We start from the raw sequence: 12,378 nt of genomic DNA on the forward strand, positions 1-12,378 counted from the left end.
GATAACATGAAGTGCATGTGTGCAAGTGATGATAAAAGTGTTCGTGTGCAAGTGAAGAAACATAAAGGTGCACGTGTGCAAAATGGGAGGAAAAGTGTTCATGTGCAAGTGAAGGGATAAAAAGGTGTACGTGTGCAAATGGGAGGAAAAGTGAAAGTGTAATGATAGAGTGGACTTAGAATGCATGAGCCTAGGGAATTCATGCATATTGGGACGGGGAGACCTAAATCGTGACTCAATTTGCCCTTTTATAGAGGGAATACAAGCGTGCTAAGGTTTAGAAAAAGCCACACTCGTCTATATCCCATATTTAAGGGGACTCTCAAGCAAATGAACCCTATAACTAGCATGAAATGCAAAAATCCTAAAATGAGGGAAAAGGGGTTCGAGGAGCATGCTAAACGATAAAACTAAAAAGAATGCATGACATGTAATGAACATGCAAATATGTACTAACGAGGGGAAGTCCCTAAGGGTCTAGCGTTGGACTAGCCCATTCTATGAATTCCGACTAGCGTTGGACTAGCGGAAACGTACATTCATCCATCACATTCATTCAGGGATATGGAAAGCGAGTAGACATGTCAATCACATAGCACATAACACTTAACATGCATATCTAGATGCCAAAACCTAAGAAAGCGATTAAACATATAGCACATAGACATGCAAGACACATAAGGTAATTAAGGCCCTAACTATTACATTTGCTAGCTAGGCACATGTCTTCAACAGATCTTCATCGAATGCTCCTCCAAGCCCTATCTATTACAAACCAAGAGGTGTACACATACCCCATAAAGAATAACTTAAATAAAAAGCAAAAGTAAATGAAGTAAATGAAAGAAATTAAAGAAAGGCTAGGAAAGCAACGTAAGCATGCAATTCACACTTAGCACGTTGGATCACATAGGAGAAATCAAAATCAAGGAGATAGAGGTTACCTCCCTTGCAATTGGGTCTCAATGAAGTGAAATTATTCAATTACCCTCCAAAATAATAAAAAGGTCAATGCACCACTTTATTTAAGAAAAAATAAAAGAAATGTGCAAAACAAAGCTCACTTAGTCATAAAGTCCCTAAAGTCATAACTTAAGCGCAATTTAAACAAAGCATGGTAGTTAATTGAAGCAAACAAGCAATGAAGTTGCACAAATTAAAATTAACAAGGACCAAATTGATGAAATTCTCTAATTGATTGGGTCATAGTGAAATAAGGGGGAACTTGGGGGGTCAAAGTGCAATTTTTAGAATATATTTCATGCATGCTACGTAAATCTCTTTGTTTTGCTGGTTCCTTTCATCTGCAACATGCTAAACTTCTCAAATACAATCCTAATATGCAACTAACATCTCACCAATCAATCAAAGCCATCGGCATTAAACTAAAAACTAACACAGAATTCAACAAGCCAACAAATTATGATGAGATAATGTGAATTCCAGCAATCTTTCATGCAAACTCAAGAAGATTTCTGCAAACGGAAAGTGCAAGCTTGCTACATTTTTGCTTCTACAATTTTTGCTGCAATGTTCATTCCAGAATTTTTCCTCTCTGCAGCGTTAAGCTCTCAAATGCAAGTTTCTTCAAACAAAAAAACAGCAACGACCCTCACTCAATCACCATGATACTATGTGTGAAAGGAAGATTCAGACCAAGGAAAAACATTGAAATTTCTGGTTCATTCCAAGTTATCTTAAATCAAGATTTGCTGCTGCAATTTCGTAAGCAATAGTACCATTTTCTCAGCTCAAACATCAGGAATCTAAGCAATGAAATGCACCATTTTGACCTCCAAATAAATAGCAAAGTGAAGCCACAGAAACACAATCCTTTAAACAAAACAGTTCTGAGGAGTCTTTCATGCAAAAACATGCAGCCATGTAAAGACTTAGACTTCTGCAACAAAAGAACGAAACATGCTTCCTTTTGTTTTCCAAGTTTGCTGCAATTTCCAGCAGCTACTCTATCCATTTCCTCATACAAACACATTCATCAAAACCAGAAATTATTGACCCAAATCAAAAGATGAGGTTTTGTCTGCAAGATTAAGATAACCAATCTGGTTTGATTGGTAACAAAAGAAAGAAAGGAAACTGCAGCAAAAATCTTCTTTCGACAACCAAGGACTAAGCAAAAATGCTGGTCTCTACTACTAAACTCCCAAACACTCTCACAACATCTCAGCTGAGCAACGGACAAATCAAGCATTTCAAACAACATGAAAACTTCAGCAAACGAAAGTGATGCCTGCTGCATTTTTGTTTCCTAATTCAAGCTTCCAATTCGAACACCCAACTTTTATTAGATATTTTCAACTCCAACATCACAGCTTTAAACTAAGCAAATTAACTACAAAACCACCCCAATCCAAACAAACAAAATCCAGACGGAAGCCATGCAAAATTCTGGAAAATATGTGTGCAAGAGTGATTCAGCAATCTGAAATGGTCCTAGACTTCTACCTCAAAACTTAGTTTAAAACCGAACCACAACCCAAAGCTGGAAACTTTCGGCAATTTTCCTCCGACCAAAACACAAACATATAAGATACCAACTCATTTCCCAAATTCCAGATTTATTGGTATTCAAACAAAAGCCATCATTCATATTGGAGCAAAACAGAATCAGTACACGGCAAAGAAATACGAGCAAACAACTAAAGAAGAGAGCTTTCAACTTTAAAAGGAAAATACGATACCTTAATCAAAGAATGGAGAAAGGGCTCGGATGATTCGGACAACCCTTCAAAGAAGCATCAATGAAGAAGCGATGGTGATAACGCAATTACCTCCTTCTGACCCTTTTCCTTTGCTCCGACGAACCAGAAATCTTTTCTTCCTTCCTTGCTCCTTGTGGTGGTTGAAACTTCTCAGCCTTTGTTACCCAAAACCTCCCCTTTTTCTGTTAAACCCCAGCTCCTTCTATCTCTCACGCTCTTCCTCTCTCTTGCTCACTCCAGATTTTCCAGCCGCCCCTTTTTCTAGCCGTAAAACCCTCAAAAATCTTCTCTCGGTTGTTTTCAGTTTTCCCTTTCAGCCCTCACTTTCTTTGGTCTCTGCCTCTTCCCGTTTTCTCCCTCTACCGTCGCCCCCTTTGGTTCAGATTTTTCTCCCTTTTTCTCCTTAGACTCCCTTTCTCTTAGCCCGTTAATGCTCTCCCCAAAACCTCCTTCAAAAGCTGCGTTTTTCTATCTCTTCCCCCCCCACCTTTCGGCTACTACTTTCTTCTGCTTTTATATCCAACTAAACACCCCCAAAACCCTATGTTCAATGGTTGGAAATCATCCCCCTTAAACCCTCTTTTCCCTGGCCATCCGATGGCTCCTATGTGTGCCTTTTGCACGCTGCAAAAAATTGCAGCGTGCATGCCGTGCAGTTTTTTTTTTTTTTTTTTTTTTTAACTTTCAACTTAATTAATACAGAAATGATAAAATATAAATAATAATAATAATAACAAATTGACAAAAACCAGGTAATAATAATAATAATAATAATGAAACTAATTTAAAAACTAAACAACTAAAAACAACAAAAATGGCCATTTTTCCATCTTTTTTGTTTCATTTTTCATTTTTCATCATTTTTTCATTTTTTTTCTTTCAAGAAAGCATTGAATTTAAATTACAAACGACTAAATCATATTTTTTTTGAATGCTTTTTCTTTTTTTTCTTTTTTTCCTTTTTCAACAAATTCTATGATAAAACTTAAAAATAAAAATAAAACTGGAAACTAAAAACTAAAAATGAACACGACAAATAAAAAACTAAAAATGAAATTACACCAAAAATTTGGTGTCTACAGTTTTTTATTACACCAAAAATTTTTTATTTTTTATTTTTTACACCAAATTCTATGATTTTTGTTTTTGAAAAGTAAATAAACCCTTTTAGAGAACTTTTGGGTCTACGTAACCAAAAGAGGGATCGGGGGTCACATTTGACGAAGGGGAAGGCAAGGATAAAAATCCAAGGCACCCCTTCGACCTAGCCAAGGCTAGTTGCGTGACTTAAACCAATTTTCCCTAAATTTTCTACCCAAGGTATGTATCGCGTGTTGGATATGTCTATATGAATGCAAAAACCCTAGACCTAAGGGGACATGTGGGAAATTTCTCTTCAAAGGTTGAGTGGTGCCAATCACATTAATTGTGAAGCCCAACAACGATCCTTTTGGAGAGGTCACACATAATCCTAAATGACGTAAAAATGAGTGCAATGAATGCATGCCATGTGAAAGTGTGAGTTTGTGTGAAGTGAGAAAAAATGATAAAAGTAATAAGATATAAGTGGAGGTGTGCAAATGTCTTTACAAGGTAAGGTAAGTAAAGAATAATAAGGTGAAAACGCCATCAAGTGCATGTGTGCGAGTGATATGGTATAGAGTGTAAGTAGTTGAATAAAAACGTGTAAAATGAAAGTAGTGTGAAGTGAGAATGTAGAAAGAGGAATGGAATATACAGTAAGTGATAGTGAATGAATGAAATGCGTGAATCCTATAGGAATGCATCAAAACGGGAACGGGGAGTCCTAACTTTGTGACTTGATTTTTCCTTTGATAGAAGGGGGAACTAGCGTGCTAAGGCTATCGAGTAGCCACACTCGCTCGTTTCCCTTATCAGAAGGGGACTCTTCAGGCAAATGTACCCTAACTAGCATGAGATGCAAGACCTAAAGTGAGGGGAAAGTGGAATCGAGGAGCATGCCAGATGATAAAACTAAGGAAAAATGCATGATATGTAGTGAACAGGCAAATAATGCATTAATGAAAAACAAAGGAAAAATCCTATTGGGTCTAGCGTTGGACTAGCCCTTTCTATGAATTCCTACTAGCATTAGACTAGTGGAAACAATAAAAGAAGCCACAACTAGCGTTGGACTAGTGTGGTGACGTACATTCATCCATTCCATTCATCCACACTATGGAAAGCGAGTAGACATGCAAATCACTTATAAACACGTAGCACATAACACTTAGCATGCTCGACTAGATGCAAGAGCCTAAGAAAGCACTTAACAAATAACACATAGGCATGCAACACAAATTAAGGCCCTAATTATTACACTTGCTAACTAAAACAAAAGGGGAAGGGAAAAATGGACCAAATTTGCTCGCCAAGCCCTATCTATTACAAACCAAGAGGTGTACACATACCCCATAATGAATAACTTAAAAAAAGGAAAAGGGAAAGTGGACAAGAAAGCTCGCCAAGCCCTATCTATTACAAGCCAAGAGGTGTACACATACCCCATAATGAATAACTTAAATAAAAGTAAAGTAAATGAAATAAATGCAAGGAATTAAAGAAGGGCAAGGAAAGCGAAGTAGACATGCATATTCACATAACACGTAGGAGCACGTAGGAGAAATGAAAGTTAAGGAGATAGAGGTTACCTCCCTTGCAATTGGTGCCCTAAATGGAGTGGAATCACTTATTTATCCTCCAAAATAAAAGAAATGGTCAAGGTACCAATTTATTTGGGAAAATTAAAGAAAATAGGCAAACACAAGCTCACTTGGTCATAAAGCCTCTAAAGTCATGAATTAAGTGCAATTGAAACAAAGCATGGTAGTTAATTGAAGCAAACAAACAATGAAGTTGCACACATTAAAATTGCCAAGGACCAAATTGATGAAATTATTTAATTGATTGGGTCCTAGTGGCATTAGCTAGAAGCCAAGGGGTCAAGGTGCAATTTTTGGAAATTATTTTCATGCAAAACATGCAGCTACGTATGGCTTAGACTTCTGCAACTAAAATGCAACATGCTTTCTTTTACTTTCAAGTTTGCTGCAAAGTTTCTAGCCACGGCTTTTGCCCACTTTACAATGCAAACATGCTCATCAAATGCTCAGATTTCTACCTATCAAACATCAATCAAACACACAATTTGGTTGCAGGTTTGATGGCGCAAAGAAACAGAAAAAATGCAGCAGTAGTTTTATATGCAATCCACATAGGAAGTTTGTTTCTGCAATATTTCTGTTGTGCTACATCAACCGAAACCACACTCAAGCACACAGCAAATCCAGATACACAGCTTCAAACTAAGCAGTAAAGCCCACCATCGAAAACATAGCAGCAAACTGCACAAATTCTGATGAACATTTCATGCAAACTCAAATAAAATTTCTGCAACAGCAAAATTCTGCAATGTCTCTGTACTCGGCAAACAAAATGAAATCTGCTGCAATCTTCTCAAACTCAAACTTCTTAATCACAACCTTGGTTAGATTCTTCCACACCAACCAAATTCATTCATGCCAAATAACAGAAAACTTAGCAACTTCATTCTAACAAATGGAAAACTTAGCAAAACATCAATGGTTTTAAATTTCAGCTAGCAATGGAGCCTGCTGCGATATTCATCCAGAGTTTTGCACTTTCAAGCTTTCAAATGCAGGTTTCATGTAAACTTCAAACCAAACCAGCAAAGACTATCACTTAACATCATTTAGCATCTGGACACTTTGATTAACACAACACAGCTGAATATGCAACAAAAGTAGCAGCAAACATCCCCCCAAAAGCTCATACAACTCAGCCGAAGCCGTCATGAATACCCGCAGGTCCTGCTGCAACAAACTAAAGATTTCGAGCTTGTTGCGGCAGGTTTTGCTGCACCATCCCTCCCCAGAAAAAACGAGATTTATTATAAGGAGTTAAAGAAAGACAGCCCCTGCTGCTGTATCATTTAAGAGTATAACCCAGGTAAGCATTCACCCCAACGCAGGCAAGGAAAAAAAAACAGCAAAGGGAAACATGCGGATGAGCTTCATCCTCGGCAAAACTGCTGCAATTTCATTTCTCAAATGAACCCTAGCTTATTCGACCACACCACTAGAACCAAAACATCACACAGATTCAAGGGAAACGCGCAAATCTGAAAAGAAAACAAACAGGCTGCGACTTTCAGCCATGACTGCTATGGACAACAAAGCATCGTTTTTATCCGAACACAAACACCAGCCATTTTATTATAGGCTCAAGAAGGTCAAACAGAATCAGTAACAGCAGAGAGATGCAAATAAAAGAAAAGAAAAACTTTCAACTTTAAAGGAAGAATACGGTACCTTAATCGAGGAAGGGAGAAAGGGCTCGGATGATTCGGCCCGAACCTTCAAGGGAGCAGCAATGGAAGAGCGATGATGATCGAGCAAATCCCTCTTCGTCCCCACGGCTGAAAACCTTCGGGTTTAGCTTTCCTCCAGCAGTCAACAACCCCCCCTAACAATCTTCCTTTCTTTTCCGTCGCACACACACTCTCTACTCCTTCAAGATTTTCAACCGCCACTCTACCCTAGCCGTCAACTTCGCCCTCAGCTCCTCGCCGAAAAGAGAGATGAGCAAATCCCTGAGCTCATCTCTCTTTTCGGCGAGGAGCTGAGGGCGAAGTTGACGGCTAGGGTAGAGTGGCGGTTGAAAATCTTGAAGGAGTAGAGAGTGTGTGTGCGACGGAAAAGAAAGGAAGATTGCTAGGGGGGTTGTTGACTGCTGGAGGAAAGCTAAACCCGAAGGTTTTCAGCCGTGGGGACGAAGAGGGATTTGCTCGATCATCATCGCTCTTCCATTGCTGCTCCCTTGAAGGTTCGGGCCGAATCATCCGAGCCCTTTCTCCCTTCCTCGATTAAGGTACCGTATTCTTCCTTTAAAGTTGAAAGTTTTTCTTTTCTTTTATTTGCATCTCTCTGCTGTTACTGATTCTGTTTGACCTTCTTGAGCCTATAATAAAATGGCTGGTGTTTGTGTTCGGATAAAAACGATGCTTTGTTGTCCATAGCAGTCATGGCTGAAAGTCGCAGCCTGTTTGTTTTCTTTTCAGATTTGCGCGTTTCCCTTGAATCTGTGTGATGTTTTGGTTCTAGTGGTGTGGTCGAATAAGCTAGGGTTCATTTGAGAAATGAAATTGCAGCAGTTTTGCCGAGGATGAAGCTCATCCGCATGTTTCCCTTTGCTGTTTTTTTTTCCTTGCCTGCGTTGGGGTGAATGCTTACCTGGGTTATACTCTTAAATGATACAGCAGCAGGGGCTGTCTTTCTTTAACTCCTTATAATAAATCTCGTTTTTTCTGGGGAGGGATGGTGCAGCAAAACCTGCCGCAACAAGCTCGAAATCTTTAGTTTGTTGCAGCAGGACCTGCGGGTATTCATGACGGCTTCGGCTGAGTTGTATGAGCTTTTGGGGGGATGTTTGCTGCTACTTTTGTTGCATATTCAGCTGTGTTGTGTTAATCAAAGTGTCCAGATGCTAAATGATGTTAAGTGATAGTCTTTGCTGGTTTGGTTTGAAGTTTACATGAAACCTGCATTTGAAAGCTTGAAAGTGCAAAACTCTGGATGAATATCGCAGCAGGCTCCATTGCTAGCTGAAATTTAAAACCATTGATGTTTTGCTAAGTTTTCCATTTGTTAGAATGAAGTTGCTAAGTTTTCTGTTATTTGGCATGAATGAATTTGGTTGGTGTGGAAGAATCTAACCAAGGTTGTGATTAAGAAGTTTGAGTTTGAGAAGATTGCAGCAGATTTCATTTTGTTTGCCGAGTACAGAGACATTGCAGAATTTTGCTGTTGCAGAAATTTTATTTGAGTTTGCATGAAATGTTCATCAGAATTTGTGCAGTTTGCTGCTATGTTTTCGATGGTGGGCTTTACTGCTTAGTTTGAAGCTGTGTATCTGGATTTGCTGTGTGCTTGAGTGTGGTTTCGGTTGATGTAGCACAACAGAAATATTGCAGAAACAAACTTCCTATGTGGATTGCATATAAAACTACTGCTGCATTTTTTCTGTTTCTTTGCGCCATCAAACCTGCAACCAAATTGTGTGTTTGATTGATGTTTGATAGGTAGAAATCTGAGCATTTGATGAGCATGTTTGCATTGTAAAGTGGGCAAAAGCCGTGGCTAGAAACTTTGCAGCAAACTTGAAAGTAAAAGAAAGCATGTTGCATTTTAGTTGCAGAAGTCTAAGCCATACGTAGCTGCATGTTTTGCATGAAAATAATTTCCAAAAATTGCACCTTGACCCCTTGGCTTCTAGCTAATGCCACTAGGACCCAATCAATTAAATAATTTCATCAATTTGGTCCTTGGCAATTTTAATGTGTGCAACTTCATTGTTTGTTTGCTTCAATTAACTACCATGCTTTGTTTCAATTGCACTTAATTCATGACTTTAGAGGCTTTATGACCAAGTGAGCTTGTGTTTGCCTATTTTCTTTAATTTTACCAAATAAATTGGTACCTTGACCATTTCTTTTATTTTGGAGGATAAATAAGTGATTCCACTCCATTTAGGGCACCAATTGCAAGGGAGGTAACCTCTATCTCCTTAACTTTCATTTCTCCTACGTGCTCCTACGTGTTATGTGAATATGCATGTCTACTTCGCTTTCCTTGCCCTTCTTTAATTCCTTGCATTTATTTCATTTACTTTACTTTTATTTAAGTTATTCATTATGGGGTATGTGTACACCTCTTGGCTTGTAATAGATAGGGCTTGGCGAGCTTTCTTGTCCACTTTCCCTTTTCCTTTTTTTAAGTTATTCATTATGGGGTATGTGTACACCTCTTGGTTTGTAATAGATAGGGTTTGGCGAGCAAATTTGGTCCATTTTCCCCTTCCCCTTTTGTTTTAGTTAGCAAGTGTAATAATTAGGGCCTTAATTTGTGTTGCATGCCTATGTGTTATTTGTTAAGTGCTTTCTTAGGTTCTTGCATCTAGTCGAGCATGCTAAGTGTTATGTGCTACGTGTTTATAAGTGATTTGCATGTCTACTCGCTTTCCATAGTGTGGATGAATGGAATGGATGAATGTACGTCACCACACTAGTCCAACGCTAGTTGTGGCTTCTTTTATTGTTTCCACTAGTCTAATGCTAGTAGGAATTCATAGAAAGGGCTAGTCCAACGCTAGACCCAATAGGATTTTTCCTTTGTTTTTCATTAATGCATTATTTGCCTGTTCACTACATATCATGCATTTTTCCTTAGTTTTATCATCTGGCATGCTCCTCGATTCCCCTTTCCCCTCACTTTAGGTCTTGCATCTCATGCTAGTTAGGGTACATTTGCCTGAAGAGTCCCCTTCTGATAAGGGAAACGAGCGAGTGTGGCTACTCGATAGCCTTAGCACGCTAGTTCCCCCTTCTATCAAAGGAAAAATCAAGTCACAAAGTTAGGACTCCCCGTTCCCGTTTTGATGCATTCCTATAGGATTCACGCATTTCATTCATTCACTATCACTTACTGTATATTCCATTCCTCTTTCTACATTCTCACTTCACACTACTTTCATTTTACACGTTTTTATTCAACTACTTACACTCTATACCATATCACTCGCACACATGCACTTGATGGCGTTTTCACCTTATTATTCTTTACTTACCTTACCTTGTAAAGACATTTGCACACCTCCACTTATATCTTATTACTTTTATCATTTTTTCTCACTTCACACAAACTCATACTTTCACATGGCATGCATTCATTGCACTCATTTTTACGTCATTTAGGATTATGTGTGACCTCTCCAAAAGGATCGTTGTTGGGCTTCACAATTAATGTGATTGGCACCACTCAACCTTTGAAGAGAAATTTCCCACATGTCCCCTTAGGTCTAGGGTTTTTGCATTCATATAGACATATCCAACACGCGATACATACCTTGGGTAGAAAATTTAGGGAAAATTGGTTTAAGTCACGCAACTAGCCTTGGCTAGGTCGAAGGGGTGCCTTGGATTTTTATCCTTGCCTTCCCCTTCGTCAAATGTGACCCCCGATCCCTCTTTTGGTTACGTAGACCCAAAAGTTCTCTAAAAGGGTTTATTTACTTTTCAAAAACAAAAATCATTTTTGGGTGACTTGGTACACCCTAACTCTATACCAAGTGGCGACTCCATTTTTGATACAAAAAACCCTTTTTGAACTTTATATGGCCAAACCGTCGCATTATTAAGTCCCATGGCCTTTATTTTCATTTTGCACACGTTCACACACACTCACACACCACACGATCAAAAAGTGGGGCGCGACAGTCAGTGTAAGAAAAATTTACTCATTAAACAATCAAAACCCATATTAGTGAGTCAGTCAAAGGTAATCACCGTTTCCATTTGCATTTCCATGTTCCTTGTAAATTTCGATGTTGCCATCATCTTCCTCAGCCGTCAATTTTCATTCTTCTTCTTTTTTATTCCATTAATCACTATAATATTCAAATCAGCAACAAAAGCAATTCTCCACCAAACCAAAAAAAATCCTATTAATTAGTTTGAGGGGGCAAAGTGGAATTAACCCAACATTAGGGTAGGCCTATGTTATTGTGGAATCATTCCACAGATCGAAGTATTTTGGCAAACAAAAAGTTTTAAAAATCTCTCAATGAGCATCAATTTGTCGTCCCTTTCACATCCCATTCCCTACCCCCATCAGACATAGCAGATGCCAATTACATGTTAGAGAAAAAAGTCCCAATGGCTCTCGAACTTTTAACTACATAAGGTTTTAGCCCTTCAATAATTAGGAGTAAACTTTTGGCCCCCGATCTATCAATAGTGTAAATTGCTGGTCCTTCTGTGAATTCCAGCCGTTTATGTGTGACGAAAATGAGGACATTTTTGTCCGTTCAGGAATATTAATCGAATATCCAAAGTATCAATGGACACCTCAACCAAAATGGACATTAACTCACAAATATACACAGGAAAAAACCCCAAAAATTCCATTTTTCCCATTCTCTTTTTAATGTTTTCACACAATTCAGTGGATCTGAAACCAAACCTTATGTACCTCCTCCTCGGTGCACTTTTCTCCATGTGAAATTGAGTGAGAGAGAGATAGTAATAAGACAAATATTCAGCAATGGAGAGAGGAGGTGGCGATGGATCTTTGCAATTCATGCTTTCTTCTCTATGCTTGCTTTTCTCCTTTCTCATCTTTTGTATCATGCTTCTATCAAGGATGGGTTTCTTAAGAAAAGGAAAAAGATGAAGGATGGGTTTCTTGATAAAGTGAAGGATTCCAATCAAGATAACGGAAAGAAGATCAAAGAATCATTGGATTTGGGAAACCTACTATGGATGTCATCGGACCCATCAGCTATTGTTCTTCTTTTGCTTTGAAGCCACAATGCTTACTACTTTTACCTTCCAGGGGGTCACCCCTAAACAGTTTCATATGGTATAAAATTAATGATTGTAAATAGGGAAAATGACATGTTTCATCCTTCACATTTCGCAAAAATATTCTTTTCATCCCTCACTTTTAAAATGAAGCAAATTCGTCCCTGACATTTAAAAATTAAAGCTATTATATCCCTGAACCTAATTTTTAATCTGAATCAAACCATTTAATAACCCAGTAATAAATTTCGAAAA

Source organism: Coffea arabica, chromosome 2e, assembly GCF_036785885.1.
Source record: "Coffea arabica cultivar ET-39 chromosome 2e, Coffea Arabica ET-39 HiFi, whole genome shotgun sequence".
In the NCBI taxonomy this organism is placed as follows: Eukaryota; Viridiplantae; Streptophyta; class Magnoliopsida; order Gentianales; family Rubiaceae; genus Coffea; species Coffea arabica.